Below are 19,094 nucleotides of genomic sequence, written 5' to 3' on the forward strand. Positions count from 1 at the left end.
TCCTTGCCTGGTGCACTCACACGCGCCGTCACACCAGGGTGACCTCTGTTTCTGAAATAACTCCTCAGGCTCTGGCACCAACGTCACTGTCAACAATAATACCAGGACGAGAAAACTGAGAAGAAAAGTAGCATGCCCAGGTCTTCACGGCGGGGAAAGGGAGAGCCAGCGTTCAGTGCCAGGTCTCCCTAACCCAAGAGTCTAAATTCTTTCTATTAAATGGCCATGCTCTAACCCCAGAGGAAAGAGTAAACGGCACCTAGGCAGTCTCACTCAAGGCTTTACCTCCCAACACCGTGGAGTAGGACTAAGCTGTCTTCCTAGCTTCTCACTCCTGTCGGCCTCATCCATTCCCTGGGCACAGGGAGAAATGCAACTCAATTTGTTTTCTATACCTTTCTTCACTACCACTCCCACCACCACCATCCCCTGCCTATTTCTTCTAGCAAACTCCTATTCATCCTTTGAAACCCAAATGAAATGTGACCTTCCCTAAGAAAACTTGAAGGATACCCCCGTACTTTAGGCTATATTGTATATCCCTCCTCTATGTTCCTAACCCTTTTCCCTAGCCTCCCACTTTTAATTTTGTGTGTAATTGATGTGTGTCCCTCTGCACAGGAGTCCCAGCTTCTTAAGGGCTGTCTCCCAATGAAATCACCAAGACAGAGCTCTTTTCCTTTGGCTTTTTTTCCCAGTCTAGGGAGAAAAATGGATCCCAAATATAAAGGAGGGGAGGTAGGGTGAAATACAAACTGAAGGCCCCTATAACTTGAAGGTGTGCTCAGTCCTAGACTTTGAGAATGAATATGTCTTGGATTGGTCAACATCAGGGACTTTAAAAGTATATAAAACCCTGCAAAATATATTCAACTCTTGTTTCAAGGATTGTTTTCATCAGCCTTGTGTTGCCTAAATTAACTGCCCCCCAGCTGGCGCACCCACCAGCACCCACGCTCCTCCCAGATAAAGGCCCTGGGGTCAGATTTATTCCCCCCCAGAGCCTCTATGTCTGAAGCCCCAGTTGTGAGAATCACAGGCCTTTTTGACAACTCAAGCATTTTGCTATATTTTTCCTTGAAGTAAAAGGGAAGATAATGACACGCACAGCAGCGTTAATGCAACATTAAGATCAAAAATAAATTATTCATAAGCATGAAAATGATGTTAAGGTGCTGCTAGTGTTTTAATCACAGACAGTAATACTCGTTTTTGCAATGACAGACTTGCTGTGCCATCGGAGAAAACACTGTATTACTTAGCAAGAGCATGGACGCACGGGCAGCCACTGTAGGGTGTTCGCTCATACGGGTGAAAGGAAGTCCCCAGTCTCTGGACCCAAAAGCCACAGAGATAGCATTTCCTCCATCTGCAGCTGATGCAGGAGAGCCCAACATTTAGTGTTTTCTGCTTTGATTGCATATTAGAATCTCCTGGGAAGTTTTTTCTTTTTAAACCAATTCCTAATCCTCAGAGGTTCTGCTGTAATTGGTATCATTTGCTGCCCATCCTTCCCACTGCCCATCTCCCCTGCTGCCCATCCACCTCTGCTAACCACCACCACCCCTGCCCATCCCTCTGGCTGGCCATCCCCTCCACCACTCTATCCCTTCTGCTGCCACTGTGGTCCAGGCTCTTGTCACTTTGCACAGGAATTACTGCCTGAGTCCTGGTCTCCCTGGCCCCACCCCTGCAATCTTTCCTGCACCCCAGAAGGGACCAGAGTGAGCAGCGATGGGGGAGACACAGGGACTAGACCAAGGGAAAGACGAAGCACTCTGTACCCAACACAGCACGAGGGCAGGTGGGCGGCTGAGAGAATGGAAAGGCCCAGAGACGAGATTGGCCCCTGGATCCAATCATTTCACGGTCATTCGGTGGTCAAAGCACCACCCGTTGTGGCCAGATCCTGTGCTAGACACAGAGACAGAGAGAAAAGCCAGTCTCTGTCGTCAGGAACTCTAGGTCTGGGGAAGAAACCCAGCACATAAACATAGAATAGCCGTGCATGTGACCACTGCCCTCATGGAGGGTCCCCAGGGGCCGTAGGAGCCCAGAGGTGGCACCAGCCTGGCCTGTGGGGTCAGCGAGGGCTTCCGGGAGAGCTGATGCTCCTGGATTATCACCTGGATTTATGGAGCTCGTTCCCACATACTGTCTCTGGGAATCTTCACAAACCTGAAGGGCAGGCACTGTCATGGACCCCATTTATGGATGGGGACACTGAGGCTTGGGAACAGTAAGTAACCTGCCAAGGTCAGGGGTGCTCATGGCCAAGCTCTCAGCAGCACCAATAGGAGTTAGATGGGCAGATGAGGTGAGGGAGTTTTGGGATCACTGGTCCCCAAACAGGGGTCCCCACCTGCCCATGGTGCCCACACCCTGACCATCTCAGGGACGGGCCACTTCCTTTCCTGGCCCCAGAACCTCTAAGAGGTGTCACATGCCCTCACAGGCCCAGCCCCTGGGGACATGTATACTGCACATGGGCAACACCTGTCCCACAGACATTGCCGGGGTGGAGGGCGGGGGAGTCCGTCGCCCCGGGTGGTCCTGGGCCCAGCAGCTCGCACAAGAAGGTGCAGGCAAGTCTCCATTCGGACAGGCTGCACCACCTTCACCCCACCCTAGTCCCTGTCAGAACAGCAGCCCCAGGCCCCGAATAGCGCCTCACGCTCCCAGCGAGGGTCAGGCCGAGACCCCAAGCCCTGTCCTTGGCCTACCTTTGCCTGGTCCTCAAGCTTGTTTGTGGCTGGATAACATTTTGAGATATTCACGTACGTTGGTATTTTCCCCGTGCCCTCCCCACACCAAGAACAAGTAGCTGGTTAAGTCCTTCAATGCCCCAGGGAAGGTACACACACGGTAGAAAAAGGAAAAAACAGCAAGTCTTCCTGGATCTCGGGTCCCAAATGTCTAAGATCTTAGGACAGAGGTCCTCAAACCCAATAGGGTATCAGAACCACCAGAGGGCTGTTAAAATACAGCATGCTGGGCCCCATCCCCAGGGTCTCTGATTCCCAGGTCTGAGGTGGGGCCTGAGAACTTCCATTTCTAACAAGTTCCCAGGTGATGCTGACACTGCTGGTCCAGAGGCCACATCTTGAGACCCCTGCCCTACACCAGTGCTTCTCTCCTTGGCCATATATTAGAGGCACCTGGGGAGCTTCCCAGACCTCAGCGTACCCCCAGAGAGTCTGATCTCAGTGGTCAGGCAGGGCATGGGCATTGGAAAGCTTTCAGAGCCCCCTGGTGGTCCAAGTGCGCAGCCAGCTCTAGGGTGGTGGTCTCCACAGCCTGGTCTAGCCTGGTCTAGCCTGATCTAGCCTCTGCTACACTCACACAGGCCAGCTCCCCCAGTCTCATCCCCTTCCTTCAACCACATCCCGTGCCCCGTTATGGCACCGAGTTTCTGCCCCATGTTCACTGCCTGGAAGACTCTGCCCCCACAAACTCCCCCTCCCTGGAGATCCCACTCAAGCATTCATTCCTCTAGGAAGCCGGCTCCCAAGCCCTCTGCATGGCCCCCAGTTCCCACAGTTCCCTGTTCACACTCTACCCCTGCCCGCACGGGGAGCACCACCCACCCAGGTCTTCCTGCGGCCCCAGCCTGCGGACCGAGGACCATTTCCCGTGTTCATTCCTGTGTTCCTGGGACCAGTGCTCTGCGCACAGTGCGTGCTCACTGTTATCTGGAGGAGTCCTGAAACCATCCTTCCACTTTGACCACATCTCGAGGGCTATAAACAGCCTCAGACACCACATTTTAAGAGAGAAAGGCAGCTATTGGGCCTGCAGAAGAAACACTAGTGGCAGGTGGAAAGAGCTAGCTTCAAACACCTGAAGGGCCGCAGGAAGGAAGAGAAGCACGACTTGCTCAGTGTTGCCAGGTGCACACCACCGAAGCTCTGGGGGAGCTTATGAACAGGCAGATTCCAGGGCAAGTCCCGTGGTGATCGGAGCTCCCAGGAGCAGGCCTCTAGACAGAGCGCTGCTTCCACCAGGGATGCTGGAAGGAAGTCCTGAGGGGCTGCGAGCGGCCCTGGACCTTCCACCCAGAGAATCTGCTGGTCCATGGTGACAAGGGCCCCCCACAGCACCCAGAGCAGGAGGTGAGGCCATGGACCTGGGGTCAAGATGAGGCCGTGGGCTTGATGCACTTAGTCTATCTGGAGCCAGCTTCCTGGGCAAGTGACCCGTACAGTCACACAGGCCCCACACTTAGAAGGACCCCACCCTTGGTTGAACGCTCTGTTGTCACCATCTTGAAGATCTTACTAATTATTTTTGAACGGGGCCACATTTTCATTCTGCACTCACCCCTGCAATTTCTCTGGCAGGTCCTGGGTCCATCCCCTCTGAGGCTGTGAGAAGGATGACCTCTCGCAGCCAGTTAAGCAATTAGGGTCTCAACTTCTTCCACTGCAAACTGGAGGCCACAAGAACTCACGGAGCCATTGCGGGAATTAAATGAGGGAACGGATGTGAAGGCTCTTCGGAAAGGTCAGTCATCACTACAAGAGATGCCCAAATATTTGCTGTTGACAACGTGCTTATGTCGAGGCACTGATAAGCTTCCCAATAACAATCCTAGTGACAACGGCCATGTATTCAGCATCTCCCCCATGCTAGGTCCTCCACACTTTCATTTAATCCTCACAACAGCCACAGGAGAGACATATGATTATTCCGTTTTACGATGAGGAAAGTGAGGCTCAGAGAAGCTAAGAGATTTGCCCAAAGTGCCACAGCTGGCAAGTGGCAGAGCCAGGAGCAGAACACAACTCTGCCTGAACCCAATGCCAGGCACTTGCTCCACGTGGCTCTGCTCGAGTCTGATTTTAGTGGGGAGGTATCACCTCCAAGAAGTTTCCTTGGACCAAAGAAATCCAGGGAAAATGAAGCACTGATCTTGGGTTAAAGGCGAGCTCTGCCCCAGGCCAGGACCCTCCAGCAGTTCCTCTGTGACAGTGCAGCTAATGGTACTGAGAGCCGACCCTCCCAGCGGACGCTGTCTCTGGCTGACCCCATCCGCGGCACCTCCCTTCCTCACTCTCGTCCTTAAAGACTCTAATAGATTTTCTATAGCTGCAGGCAGAGCAAACCTCTGCTGGTTTGAACTAATGTAGAAGTATTAGAAAAGACTTACTGGGAATTCTTTATTTCTTTTCCTTATTTTCCCTTTCAGCACAAAAAGAAGAAAACATATGACCTAAATCTGCCAGACACCTTTGAAAAGAAGGAACCCCAGGGAAGGAACGCATTAGCAGTCCACACGGCCTATTTAATTATTTCGAAAATGCCAAAATTGTTAAATAGCTAGAAAAATACTTTGAATAAGAAGCTGGTGATTACAGTTCCTATTGCATTTACCCCTAAACTCGTACGGTAGTTTCATAACACAGGAAAACATTTGAGATGTAAACAATTACATAGGGCCCCCATCATTCTTGTAGCTGAGTCTCCTGCAGAGACATACTTTTAAATCGCAATTTGTAGCACCCCCAAAAGCATCCTTTGGGAATTGCAAGTTGTCCACATGAGAGCTGCAAATACACAGCATCCTTCTGCTGTGGAGACCAGGGCAAAGGAAGCATAAGGAGGAGCGTGACTCTCTTTCGGTCCACTTGTAAATGCGCACGTGGGTTCTCGAGTTTGACTGGACCTACCAGGTACTGACCCTGTGCTTGGCTGAACTGACTGGCCAAAAGCTATGAAAACCAAAACAAAACACTATTTGTTTACAAAAGGGTTTTCTGTTCACTTAAGTGACTCTTAGTTAAGGGAAAGAAGTCAGTAGCTGGACTGAGTTTTCTATCTGGCATTTGTTCCCGACAGTTGTTAAATCTTTGTTCTTTCCACAAATACATGCCAAACACATGGTTCCAGGAGTTTTCTAAAAGTAACTCCATTCAATTTATTTAGCATTTCACAGAGCCCAAGAATGCAGTTCTGTGCTCTGTAGGAATCCAGCTGCTTCAACCTGAACAGCTCCCTTCATTCCCTTCTGTAAAGTCTTCTTGCTCTATCTGCCCCCAGCCCCACTTCCAGCCACCTGGCTATTGATGCTATGTGACCCCACCCTTGCTGTTCACAGCTGATGGGGCCAAGGTTGAACAACTGACCCAAGCTAAGCCAATCAGAATCTCTCTCCCAGGGAAAGTTGGTCTACAGAAGAAAGGAGAGATGGACAGACAGCCTTAACAGTGTGCGAGTGAGTCCCCATCCTGGAGGCCAGGCTGGGGCTGGTTGCACTCCCACCAGCTTCTGAAGCTTCCCCTGTATCCTAGAATAAATTATCCTTTTATGCTTAAGGAAGATCAAGTGGATTTCAGTTACTATCCACCAAATTAGAATTTGTCTCTGCCCAATGGTACAAAAACTTTAGTATAAATTAATCAGAAAATTCCATATTTGTTTATTCCTAAGGGTGTAATTATCGGCTACAATAAGCAGACAGAGGAAAAGAGCGTGTGTGAAACCATCCTTCTCTCCTTTTCAAGCATTTAAACCGAATCTGGTTAATAGCACAAATAGCGTTAAAGAAATGCTAATTTCCCTCCCCCAAGCCACCAACCTTCACAGCAGTGCTTCTCAGAGTGTGGTCTCCAGGCCAGCAGAATCAGCATCAGTGTCACCTGAGAACTTGTTAGAGATGCAAATTCCACCCTAGACCTATTGACTCAGAAGCTGGGGGTGGGGCCCAGCCAGGTGTGTTTTACAGCCCGCCAGGTGATTCTGATGCACAGTCAAGTCTGGGAAGCACAGGTTTACTAGTTACTAGTGCTCCACATACAGCATCCCAGCAGCTCCTCAACACAACCTGGTGAATAACTACTCTCCGTGTTTCACATCACAGGAAGCTGAAGCTTGGGATTTGACTTGCCGGAAGTCACGTGACAGGAAGAGCCCCCAGCAGGCCCCGCCCACAGGATGTGTGGCCCTGCACCGTGCTCTCCACTCCCATTTACCTCTCCCTGGTGCCTCTCTCCTGCTACCCACCCAGGAGGCTCAGTCTCCTTCTGGGCCAGCTCAGGCCCACAGGAGTTGTCTTTTGCTGCCACCAAACATAGGCTTTCCCTTTAGCCTCAGGGGTGCTCCCTGATCCCACTCGTCACTCCCCTGTCATTCAAGCCCTTTTTTTGGAGGTTGTCCTATAAGGAGGGAGACTGCCTTCCTCACTTTGATTCTTCCCTGCCTCCACCTGGGTCCTAGCACATTACGGTCTCCCAACGGTCTCTTTCTAACTCTAGCTTGCCCACAATTTCACAGTTCCAAGTCCCACTGACACACAGACAATCTGGAGGGTTGGAAATTTTTGCCCAGTAAGCAAGTTTTACCTACTTAGCATTAAATTTTGGCAGCAACGCAGCTTCCTCAGTAGGAGTTCACGCTTAAGCAATAACTCGTCATTTATTTCTAAGTGTGAATGAAGGACTTGAGAATTAGTAGAAAAATTCCCTGTGCGTTTATAAAGACGGGACCATTGGTACACTCACCATGCTGACCAGAAAAGGGATGAGAGAGGAACAAGGGAGCATCTGCTGCCTCCACGGAGCCTGGCCTTGCTGACAGCGGCCCTTACCAAGACCAGGGAGGACAGAAGCAGGGAGAGAAGAGGATGCTGTGGGTCTGAGCAGGGGGGAAGTCTGAACTTCAAGGCCCAGGGTGTAGACAATCTCCAGCCCCTTTTCAAGATGGCCAGCACCGCTGGGCAGGGTACCCCTGACAATCTGTGTTTCCATTGCTCGCAGACTGTCTGATTTTGGCCATCACCCTTACCCCAGCCGGTACACCCACGTGGAAAAACATGGGCCCGGGTGCTTGAACAGACAGGGCCACGGTCTTGGGGGCAAAGCAAGAATGACAACTACCAGGTCTGCAGGGCTTCTCCTTGAGAGGTTTCCCAGGACCTCCTCCTCCCAGCGTGTGACTCAAGAGCAGACTCACACCTGAACCAGACTGGGGTCAGTGGGATGGCCCGTACCACGCGCTGCTTCAGCTCTGGGAGGGTTTCTGTATAGAAATGTCGATGTCAACTGTAACAAAGCAAACAGGCCATTCCAAGTGGTGGAGGCTCAGGGCTCTGATGAATGTGCCCCAAGAAGCCACAGAAGCTCTGAATCAGCTGCCGGCTGAGATGTCAGGGCAGGATGCTGCTTGTCCCCAAATAGTGCTGGACAGCCTCAGCGGCGAGAGACAGGGGCTATCTCAGGAGGAAAGGAAGTATGAGGTTTCGTTCTCATACCAGAAATGAGAACAGAGAATTGGGAGATATGGACAGAAGCCACCATGTGCTCAAAAACTAATAGACCAAAAGTAATAATCATAACAATACACCCACCTGTGTGTAAGAATTGAGAGAATAATAATGACTGTTTATAAACACTTGCTCTGTGCTACGCCTTGTGCTAGATGATTTCTACACAAAGTCTGGTTTAATACCCACAGTGCCCTATAGAATAGCAATTATTACACCCACTTGGCAGATGAGAAATCTGAGGCCCAGCGAGATAGCTCAGTAAGTTGCATGCTGGCTACTGCTGGTGGGGCTGTTCTCTGGACATCTTTACTCCTTCCAGTTCAGTCTCCACCTTCTTGAGGTCAGTAGTGTCCTGTGCTGGTTGGCTGCCCTCTCAGAGAAACCCCTCATCACTCAGTCCCAAATGCCTGCCCTTGCTCCTTTCTGAAGCTGCTCGAGTATCACCTCAGACTCAGGGACACCTCTTCCGTGACAGTTACCACCCTTCACCACGTCACAATAGCCAGAAGCCAGGCATCATCCTGGGCCCCCAGCCTCTCTCTCTCCTATTACATCCAGTTCATTGCCAAGTCCCATCAGCTCAAATACACCCACTTCCGCAATAACTTCTCCATTCCTCAGCCAGAGTAAGCCTCCCAAAATGCGAAACTGACCCTGTCACTTCCCTTTCTTGGCTTTAACAGCTTCTCACGGCTCTCAGGGTAGTGCAAAGGCCTTAATGCACACAGGCTTCCCAGGCCCTGCCCCACCTGGCCCACTCCCCGCTCCAGCCTCAGTTCTCAGCATTCACCCACAGACCCTGAACTGTAACGCTCTCCTGTACCTTCGGGCACATGCACATGCTGATCCCGCTCCCTGAGCCGGCCTCTTCCTCCCCTCCTGTCCTGAGCTCATGACTACTCAAACCTTCTCTGACTCACCCAGACTGAGTCAAAGGCTACTCCTCTACGATCCCGTATCTCCCTCGCTCCCCCCAAGAAAGCACTTGTCCTACTGCACAGGAATTGCCCGTGTGCTTGTCTGTTTTGGCTGGTAAGACCCAGGTCCCTGAGACAAGGGGCCGCATCTCACTGACCATAGTTTCCAGCTCCCTAAGAGTGCCCGCTGAATACCAGGCACAACGAGCTGAATGAACAAATGAACGATCGGGCCCCAGGGCTGAGCGCTCAGTGGTGGAATGAGGTCTCGTACATCTTGTCAGTTCTCTCCAGCCTCAGACCACCAGGAACACACCTGGAGTTGAACTAAATGGGGTCAATGAGGGAGAATGCATGGCTTGGGGAACTGTGGGGCATCTCCCCGAGAGGGTGTTAGAAAGGACTTCCAGGGCGTAGGCCTGTATTAGGTGATTTGGAGGAGGGCTGGGTGAAGCAGGCTCACTCTGGATTGGAAGCTGGCAAGAAGCAGGGGTACTTCTATGATTGGACACTTCACTAAACCTTATCTGCAAGGTGGGAGGAACGAAGTGAGGCTAAAGGTGCAATGGGCAGAGAAGCACCAGTCACTCGGATTAGCCGGGAGATGGGGATGTTTGCTCATCCTCGTGGCTTAGACAATGTCCTCGGTTTTGAGTTCAGACATAATTACAGAGGGGTCTTGTTCTTTTGTTTTGTTTTTTTCCAGTGAGGAAGATCAGCCCTGAGCTAACATGTGTTGCCAATCCTCCTCTTTTTGCTGAGGAAGATTAGCCCTGAGCTAACATCTGTACCCATCTTCCTCTATTTTGTATATGGGATGCTGCCACAGCATGGCTGATGAGTGGTGTGTATGTCCACGCCCAGGATCCGAACCTGTGAAACCCGGGCTGCCAAAGCTGAGCGCGTGAACTTAACGACTACAACACCGGGCTGGCCCCCAGAGGGGTCTTGTTTTTGCCTTGAGCCACCATGTTCACAGAGTGGCCTTGTCTGATGGCAGTGTCCTGTGACACTGCTTATGTTTGACAGGAGAATAGCAAGGCCTAGCTGTGGTGCAGGCCACGTCCCAGCATCAGGGGCTGTCTTTCTCTTTCTCAGTCCTTTGCCACCAATCCTGCAGTTAACTGGCCTGGCACAGCCACAGGTGCCAGAGGCTTAGCACAGTTCTTTGCTTCAAGTTCCAGCCACATAATCCTACTCAGAATTCACAGGGATGGGAAGAGCAGGCGGCCTCCAGCCTCCTCCCTTCATCTCTTCCTCCAGTGGTGGGAGCCTTCATTCTTGGCTCTCAACAGGCAGAGTGGCTGCCCTGCCCACAGCTGTAAAGCAAAAGTTCCTCCCCTTTGGAACCTCTCACTGCCCCCTCTCCCCACAGCCCTGAGGCTCCTCTAACCCTTTTGCTTCCCTGACCTCCACCCCAGCTTCTGTTCTGGTATCAGTTCTTTGGTTCTATTGAGTTCCACTCAAGATGGGTCTGTTGGAGGGACAGGGGAAGATGCTGCAGATTCTGCAGTTGGAGGAGAGGGGAGAGAAAGGAGCCCTGGTGAGCCCTAACCCTTTGTGGTATATATCCAAAACAGACCCTCGTGCTGCTGAGTTCAACTTCCTCTTAGCATATATTTTAGCATCATTTTGATAAACACTCTGTCTCTCTCTACACCTTGGCTTGTATTACCAGTTGCACCCTGTGTCAGGAAGACACACGGTAGGAATTAAAACCAGAACTTCCAAAAAGACATAAACTATGATTAATAAACACTAAATCTTCCTCATTAATTCCTCATGTGTTTCTAAATTACAAAAACCTTGAGGTTTGTGCTTTCCACAGAGCACATCGTCACATTTGTATTGTCTCATATAGGTCTCCCCTAGGTTATTTTGGTCCCCCCAACTAAACTGTAAGCCTCTGAGGAGAGGAAGTGTGCCCGACCTTCTGATCACTGCCTCCCAACCCAGCCCAGCCTGTCTTCCCGTCCTCCAGGGTAGGCTCCCCCCGGGCCTGGCCACACCCATCTTAGGAGTCCTGCTCACTATCCTCACTGAACCCCTCTTTCATGGGCCCCAGCGATGGGTCCAAAAGGAGTGTAGAGTCTGAGTGTCTCCAGTAATCTCTAGCTGGGAAAGGGGCCACAGGGGATGACCTCCACCTAACGGAGTGGAGCTTTCTCCTTCCTCCCACAGAGGGGCCTGGGGCCTGGAAATGTCAGCTGAGGCCCTCCTTCCACCTGTGGCTAAAAGGGTGTTTGGTGCCTCAGAGCATCTGAGGATGCATGCACAGAGTAAGATTCTCCTTCAGGTGCTCCCTTCAGGACAGCTGGTTCAAATGAGAAAAACTGCGACCTCTGCCTGCAAATGCAAGCTGGTTTGGTGGGTGTGTCAGGACAGACAGGGATGGCAAAGGGGAGCTTTTCTGGAAGCTGTTTCCCTGATATGTGTGGGTGGAGACTTCAGCCACCACAGTCTCCCCCGTTCCTACAGCATTTGCTGTCTGCACTCTCAATTATGTTCAAGGCAGCACCGTCATGAACCGGATTTCCCCCAAAGTTTTCCTGCTTCTCAGCCAGTGTGCAGATTGGGGTGGGGACAAGAGAGAGCATCACGGTAACATCCGCAGGCAGGACCTCCCGGTGTTGGCCTTACTTGGTTCACCCTGAGGTAGCTGCGCCTGGCTGGGTGAGCAGACAACACCCTGTATTTTCTGTGGCCCATTTATCACTGCCAAGGTGCTGTCACTCTCACGATCTGAACTCGCTGAGGTCAGGGGAAGAGCACCAGGACCCCATCTGAGCCTACAAGGCTGAGGCAGAGCCAGTTCTCTCTTCATCCACACCTATGCTAAGTGTGAGAACACAGCAAGAAATACCTGAACTTGGAAATCACACAAATTAGGAGAGACTATTTGCATTAACAGAAATATTTATTTTTTGAAGGATTTTCTCAAATAAGAAACACTTTGTATGCTTTTTTGTTGCATGTTTCCAAGCTATTACTTGTAAAAATAAAAGCCATGAAGGTAGAGAAACTGAAAACTAAATTAATAGGTTAAAACAGTAAATATTAAAAAATTAAAACAGCGATAAACTAAAAGAAAACAGAATTGAATATGTGTCAAACATACAAAAAAGAAGAAATTTCTAAGCTTAAAGAAATAGAACACACAAAGGAAAAAGATGAGCATATCCCAGTAAAAATATATATAGTTGAAATAAAATACACATGGTTAATCTTTAATACCTAAAACTGATACAAACTTATAATAAGCACAAAGAATACAAACAGTTTAAAAAGAACTATAATTAATAAATCAACATGTGAAAATATTCAACTCCACTGGGAATCAAATAAATATGAATTAAAACAACAGAAGAAAACTTCTTTTGGGCATAAACATTTAGCATAAAATGCCTATTATTGATGAAGATGTGGTGAGAGAGGCAATATAATGCACTCCTGGCAAAAGCGTAAACTAATCCAACTGTCTTGGGAAGCAATCAGAGAGCTATATATGCACGTGTGTGTGTGTTTGTCTTCGGCCTTTTCTTTAACTTTGCAAGAACGTGAATCTTTTATGAGTATATATACATATTATATATATATATGTTGTACTATAATATATATTAATATGTACTGTGTATTTTATATATTGTACTATATTATTTATATAATGTACTATACTATATATTTAAAATGTATAGTTATATATAATGTATCATAAAAGATTCACATCTTGGGGCCAGCCCAGTGGTGTAATGGTTAAGTTTGTGGGCTCTGCTTTGGCGGCCCAGGGTTCTCAGGTTCGGATCCCAGACACGGACCAATGCATCACTCATCAATCCATGCTGTGGCAGCGTCCTGTATAAAAAATAGAGGAAGAGGGGCACAGATGTTAGCTCAGGGCTAATCTTCCTCAGCAAAAAGAGGAGGATCGGCAATGGATGTTAGCTCAGGGCCAATCTTCCTCACAAAAAAAAAAAAAAAAAAGATTCACATCTTGCCAAAGCTAAAGAAAGAAATTAAAATGGAGAAAAGACCAAAGACAAAAGGCTTCTCCTCGACAACAATAAAATGAACAAGTGTGCCTTCTACCAAGAGCAGCCTCTGGATGTTCCTCCTTCTGTGTCCCTTGCCAAGACTGAAGATGACTTCAAGCTAGTTCTTTCCTATGGCAATCATCTTCACCAGTGGTTCTCAAATGTGAGCCTGCACCAGAATCACCTGGAGGGCCAGGCCCCACCCCTGGAGTTTCTGCTTGGATGGGTCTGCAGTGGGACCCTAACGTGCATTTCTCACCACTCCTAGACATGCTGCTGGGCCCTGGACCACACTTTGGGAAGCACTGACCTGCCCCCCAGGTACCTATCTTGTGCCCCACCTGAGCAGCCTCCTCACTCCTCCCCATCAAGCAGAGCATTGTTGTTCAGCTCTGAATCACTAGATGAGCCACACCACCCCAGCAGGGACACAGGAGTGAGGGTTTGCATCAGATCCCAGGGTGTAGGGTCACACAGCTCGTGCTCACATGGCAACCCTTGAAGCCTTCAGCATGCATGCCTTTTCTTTAAGTGCAGTAAATTCTCAGCCCTTGTGGTAAAGGAACCAGGTGCCCTAGCTAACTGGATGCCTTGCTTTTCCTTCACTCCCTTCAGTTTTCTCCCCTCTCCCTGGCTTGTTGCTCAGCAGCTGTCCTCGGAGGGGACTCTGGAGAGCTCTGAACTGTGTTCACAACCCAGCTCAGACACCTTCTAGCTGTAAGACTCAGAACAAGTTCCATCTCCAGCATGAGCTTCAGGATCATCATTGGCTAACGGGCACAGGAACACTAGTGCAATGATTAAATCGAAATGAACACAAAACCCGTTGTTGAGGGCTTGGCTCATAATGAGCAGTCAGTAAAAGCTGCTCATTATCATTATTCACTGCCCGATCTCACCTGCAACCTTCATTGTTTCTAGTCCACAACCCAATCTACCCTGTTTGTTTTCCTTTGAACTGTGTACTTTTGCTTTTTCCATGCTGCCAAATGCTTTTAGTTTTTAACAATTTTATTGAAGTGATACCTGTTTATTGTTTTAAGTCATCCATTGTGAAGTATAAAAAGGGAAATTTCCACACCCCTCCTCTATCCCTGTCCTCAGAGGTAACCACTGCTAACAGTTGCGTGTGCATCCTTTGCAACCTTTATCCACAAATATACAGACATACAAATACACATACCTGTTCCATATATTTATTTGTCTGCAAGAATGAGGTAGTGCCATATATTTTTCTGCAACTTTTTTGTTTTCCCTTTTTATGCTGAAAATTGTATTTAAGGGCTTTCAGTTTCCATCCAACATGTAAAGAGCTTGGAAGTCGTCACTCCCATCCTTACAACATGCAAAAAGTGAACCTGAAAATCAGTGACCTTTCTTGGACCCATCAGAAAACTGAGGTCACAGGACAAACCATCACCCCAACACCTGGAGAGACAGGCAAATCCAGAGTCACAGCTGAGATCAGCTTACCTTGAGCAGATGCCGCCGCAGCCATAACCTGGTGGGAGTACTTCAGTGGCAACTCTAATGAATTGCTGAAGGTTGAGTGTGGACAAGGTTGAGAGTGAGAGACGTCTGGGGCAGTAGTCTTAGGGCCCACAGTCTTGTGTGTTTCACTTCTAGGAACCCCACCACATTATCATATGAAGAGCCGAGAAAGATCCTCTTGTGTCATTGGCAGGGGAAGGGAAAAGTCACCATTTTTAAATCCAGAGCAGTCTCCATCACAAAGTCCTGCTCTCCAGGAGAGAAGACCAGAGTCTTACCCAGCTTCTGCCCTTCTGGCCCCATGGCCTCAGTTAAGGAGGTTGAAAAAAAAGACACAAGGAAATACCTGCCAAGATCACAGCCAGGGACATAGGCCAACCAAAGGACTGAAATTTATTCATAAAATTATAGCACACTTCCCCTGCCCCACTCCTCACCACCACAGCAGCAGGGCCCAGGGTATAATGGTGCATTACAACAGAAAGAGCTGCAAGACCCAGATTCGACCGGAAGGAGTCTCCAGGGAAATCCAAGACAACAGGGAGGACAAAAACAAGGAAATTAGAGGCATGTAAAGCCTCTCACTCCCACAGCTATAGCGAACATTAAACACAGCCCAACTCCCAACATAAAGCCTCACACTGAAGGCCTATTACCCAACACGTCACGTCCAGCTTTCAATAAAACACTACAAGGCAAGAAAAAACCACAGTCTGAAGAGACAAAACAAATGTCAGAAACAAATATGAAACAGACTTTAGAATTACCAGGGAATTCAAAATAACTGTGATTAATATGTTAAGGGCTCTAATGGAAAAAGTAGACACCATGTAAGAACACGAGCAATGCAAGCAGAGAGATGGAAACTCTACGAAAGAACCAAAAGGAAATGCTAGAGATCAAAAACACTAACAGAAATGACTTTGAGTGGTTCATCAGGAGACTAGACACGGCTGAGGAGAAAATCAGTGAGCTTAAAGAAGTATCAATAGAAATTTCCCAAACTGAAACACAAAGAGAAAAAAAGAATTTAAAAAACATGAAAGAATATCCAAGATCTCTGGGACAATTTTAAAAGGTACAACAGACATATAATTGGAAGATCAGATGAAGAAAAAAGAGAGAATGGGCCAGAAAAGAATTTTGAAGTAATAATGGCCAAGAATTTTCCAAAATTAATCATAGATACTAAACCACCGATTCAGGGCACACAGAGACTACCAAGCAGGATAAACACCAAAAAAAAAAAAAAGTCTACACTAGACACGTCATAGTCAAAGTGCAGAAAACCAAAGACAAAGAGGAAATCTTGAAAGAAGCTGGGGGTGGGGGGACACTTTTCCTGTACAGGAACAATTATAAGAATTACCACAGACTTCTCATCAGAAACCATGAAAGCAAGAGAAGAGAAAAGTGAAATATTTAAAATATAGAAAGAAAAACACCACCAACCTAGAATTCTGTACCCAGCAAAGCTATCCTTCAAAAGTTAAGGAGAAATACTTTCTAAAACAAACAAAATTCATCACCAGCAGATCTTCCCTCCAAAAAATGTTAAAAGAAATTCTTCAGGGAGAAAGAAAATGATATAGAAACTTGGATCTACATAAAGAAAGGAAGAGCATTGGAAAAGGAATAAATGAAGGTAAAATAAAATCTTTCCTTCTTTTTATTCTAAATTGACCTAATAAATAATTCATTGTTCAAAGTAATAATAGTAACAATGTATTAGTGATTATAGTTTACGAAATGATATTACAAGGGATGGGAGGGAGGAATTGGAAATATTCTGCTATAGAGTACCTACACAACTCATAAAGTGATACAGTATTATTTGAAAATATATTTAGATTAGTTGTATTGTATATTGTAAATTCCAAGGCAACCATTAAAAAAATTTGTTAAAGAAGTATAGCTGCTATGCTAAGGGGGTAGAGAAATGGAATCATATAAAATGCTCAATTAAAATTGTACTTAAACATATACTGACTGCCCAGTGTGCCACATTCTTTCACTGAAGGGTTTAAAATTTTGTAGAGGTTCAAGATCACTAAGGTATTATTGTAAATTTTAAATTTCCCAAGAACCACAATGATTCTTCGCCTACTAAGACCCCCAGCAAAATGGTGACACATAGTGAATGCCCAGTGAATACCTATGAACTTGACTACATAAGTTGGGTTGCCCTCTCTGACCCCAGACCAGATGCCCTCTGACTAGGATGAATCTGGTCACTGGTCCCTGTGGGCATAATATACAGGGGTGGAGTGGTTGTGTGACTCTTTTTTCTAGAATCTGATTACTTTCCCAATGGAGGCAGGTAGCAGGTAGATGAGCATAGAAAGGACCAAAAACTTCCAGGAGAAACAAAAAACTGGAGGAAAAGTAGAATCTATTTGTGACTTTTCTGGTAGGCAGAGAAAGAAGCCACATCCAGTACGGAAGCCCTGGCTGCCCTCCCCAGCACACGCCTTTTCCTCGGCCTCCTTCTCTTTCAGGGATACCTGCCCAGAGCCTCCATGTGCTTTCTGATGAAGTGATCTACATGAAGGGGACTGACATTTTACAAAAGGTGGTCAGAGAGGGGACAATGTTCAACACACCCCAATAAGTCCCTTATGAAGAAATTACATAAATAAATAAGACAAGAAATGATGGGAAATGACCCACAAATGAAGAACAAGGCCTGGCCCTGTGTTGGACTTTAATCTGTTAGAGGACCTCTCTAGTTACTCACAGTCTACAAGACAGAGTGAGACCCTAGTATCGTAGACAAACTACTGCTCACCAACGTCTGGTTCCTCCACTCCCAAGCATCGTGGGGATTATGACCCACCCCTTGGAGGCTGGCAGGGCAGCGTGTCTTGCTATGGCCAATAAAGCATCAGTGTGTAAGAGCTGGTGTGTTTCTCCATCTTTCCCTCCCCCAGCTTTGGCAATTGAAGATGTGGCAAATGGTGAGCACTGGGCCCTGAGTGAAGAGGAACAGGCACAGATTCCCTGCCAACTCACAGTGGACACGCAGCATGAGCAAGAAACGAAACTTTGTTCTTTGCAGATGCAGAGACTTTTTACAGTTACCTTGCCTCTGTGAACAAATCACCATGCCTCTGAGAATATTTATCCTATAGAACCCACTCGGTACATATAACAGTGATTTAAATTAACACACAGCTAGTGAGATCATTAAGCTAACACACCTTAAGTTAGCAAATTCCATTTCCCTAACCAATATGGTTTATAACTTAAATGAACAAATACAATTTCCTATAACAAACCTGGTTTCCAAGTCTGTGTAACTAAACCGTTAAATTTACCAGCCTCCCTTCTTCTCATTAAGTGCCAGTTACATGCAAAGGATCTTGTCACTGAAGAGCCTGTGCCCCACCCAGCTCTCCACTTCTCACACTTTGATGGGACCTGAAGTGAAATCCCCTCTCTTATGGAGGAAGGCAATTACAACACAACAGTGCAAGTCCGCAGGCTCCCTACTAAATATCATTATAGAGAGGCGGAGTCAAGATGGCGGCATAGGCAGACTCTGAACTCACCTCCTCCCGTGGACACAGCCAATTTACAACTACTGGTGGAAAAATTACCCCTGAGACAGAACTGAAAACTGGATAAGAGGAACTCCTGCAACAACGGACAATCCTAACTGAGGTGGAAGAGGCAGAGACTCCCTTCTGGAGAGAAAAACGCCGCCTTCACAAGCCGCCAGCTTCACGGCGGCCGGGAGCAGCCCACAGGTACGCAGCCTCCCTGGAGGTGCGGGTCCCTGAGCCGGGGAGCGCCCCCGCTGTGGGCATATTATGGACCCAGCACAATTGAGACCAGCGGCATAATATCTGACTTTGCCTGCTGCTAAAACATTGCGGAGTACCCCCAGAAAACCCGGTTCACAAAGAAACTAAAACTGGCTCTTAAAGGGCCCGCGCACAAACTCACCCGTTTCAGAAAGCATCCCAAAATCACCAGAAAGAAAGGTGCACAGTGCTTTGGTGACAAGAGACTCACCTAATAGGCCCTGAGTACATCTTGGTGAGGGGGGAGACCTCTCCAGGGACTGGGACATTGGCGGCGACCATTGTTGTGGCCCAGTGTGGGCATGCTGACACAGATGCCATTGGAGTTCTCCCTGAGGCCTGCTAGCTCAGGGTCTGCCCCACCCACTAGAGCACCGATTTAATCCAGCTCAGCCAGGGCAGGCAGCCCACCCTAGAGACTGGCCCCACCCAACAACAAGCCCTCAGGCAACTTGTGGGCCTGCATAGATTGGTGACTGGGATTCTATGAAGCCTGGCAACTGAGCCGACTTGAGCGGGCAGGGTGTGCACAAGGAGAGGGTGGAGAGTGGGGGGCAGTGTCGGAGTGTGTGGGCCTCCCACCGTG

At 48.1% G+C, this 19,094-nt stretch overlaps 1 long non-coding RNA gene across 1 annotated transcript in view; it reads right to left on the minus strand.

Moving 5' to 3' along the window:
• The window catches only part of LOC131410635 (uncharacterized), a 45,220-nt gene extending 26,383 nt beyond the window's left edge, over window positions 1–18,837 (minus strand). The window contains exon 1 of the long non-coding RNA XR_009221371.1: window positions 18,720–18,837. This is a non-coding gene — a long non-coding RNA (uncharacterized LOC131410635). The remainder of the gene's footprint in view (window positions 1–18,719) is intronic.
• Window positions 18,838–19,094: the final 257 nt, after the last annotated feature.

Source organism: Diceros bicornis, chromosome 10 (assembly GCF_020826845.1).
Source record: "Diceros bicornis minor isolate mBicDic1 chromosome 10, mDicBic1.mat.cur, whole genome shotgun sequence".
NCBI lineage: Eukaryota > Metazoa > Chordata > Mammalia > Perissodactyla > Rhinocerotidae > Diceros > Diceros bicornis.